Source organism: Arachis duranensis, chromosome 9 (genome assembly GCF_000817695.3).
Source record: "Arachis duranensis cultivar V14167 chromosome 9, aradu.V14167.gnm2.J7QH, whole genome shotgun sequence".
NCBI classification, from domain to species: domain Eukaryota; kingdom Viridiplantae; phylum Streptophyta; class Magnoliopsida; order Fabales; family Fabaceae; genus Arachis; species Arachis duranensis.
Window position 1 is genome coordinate 48,390,155 of NC_029780.3, and position 1,426 is coordinate 48,391,580.

Consider the following 1,426-nt stretch of genomic DNA (forward strand, 5'->3'; position numbering starts at 1 on the left):
CTTGCTGGCGTTTAAACGCCAGTAAGGGCAGCAAATGGGCATTTAACGCCCAGTCTAGCACCATTCTGGGCGTTTAACGCCAGAAAGGGGCACCAGACTGGCGTTAAATGCCAGGAAGGGGCAAGAAGCTGGCGTTAAATGCCAGAAATGGGCACCAACCCGGCGCTTAATGCCAGAATTGGCAGAAAGAGCATTTTTGCTCGCCACTTGGTGCAGTGATGAATTTTTCTTGACACCTCAGGATCTGTGGATCCCACAGGATCCCCATCTACCCCACCACTCTCTCTCTTCTTCACCCATTCACCAATCACCTCAACACCTCTTCCCCAAAAACCCCTCACCTATCAAATCCCACTATTCTCTTCACCACTCACATCCATCCTTCATAAAATCCCACCTACCTCACCATTCAAATTCAAACCACTTTCCCTCTCAACCCACCCATACAAGACCAAACCCTACCCCTCTCTCCACCCCTATATAAACCCATCTTCACTCCTTCATTTTCACACAACCTACACACTACTTCTCCCCTTTGGCCGAAACACAAAAGCCACCTCCATCTCCTCTATTTCTTCTTCTTCTACTCTCTTCTTTCTTCTTTTGCTCGAGGACGAGCAAACCTTCTAAGTTTGGTGTGGTAAAAGCATTGCTTTTTATTTTTCCATAACCATTTATGGCATCTAAGGCCGGAGAAACCTCTAGAAAGAGGAATGGGAAGACAAAAGCTTCCACCTCCGAGTCATGGGAGATGGAGAGATTCATCTCAAGGGTGCATCAAGACCACCTCTATGAAGTTGTGGCTATGAAGAAAGTGATCCCCGAGGTCCCTTTCAAACTCAAAAAGAGTGAATATCCGGAGATCCGACATGAGATCCGAAGAAGAGGTTGGGAAGTGCTTACCAACCCCATTCAACAAGTCGGAATCTTAATGGTTCAAGAGTTCTATGCTAATGCATGGGTCACCAAAAACCATGATCAAAGTGTGAACCCGGACCCAAAGAACTGGCTTACAATGGTTTGGGGAAAATGCTTAGATTTTAGTCCGAAAAATGTAAGGTTGGCATTCAACTTGCCCATGATGCAAGGAGATGAACACCCTTACACTAGAAGGGTCAACTTTGATCAAAGGTTGGACCAAGTCCTCATAGACATTTGTGAAGAGGGCGCTCAAAGGAAGAGAGATTCAAGAGGGAAGCCGGTTCAACTAAGAAGGCATGACCTCAAGCCCGTGGCTAGAGGATGGTTGGAGTTTATCCAACGCTCAATCATTCCCACTAGCAACCAGTCCGAAGTTACTATAGACCGGGCTATCATGATTCATAGCATCATGATTGGAGAGGAAGTAGAAGTTCATGAGGTTGTATCCCAAGAACTTTATAAGGTGGCGGACAAGTCCTCTACCTTGGCAAGGTTAGCCTTCCCT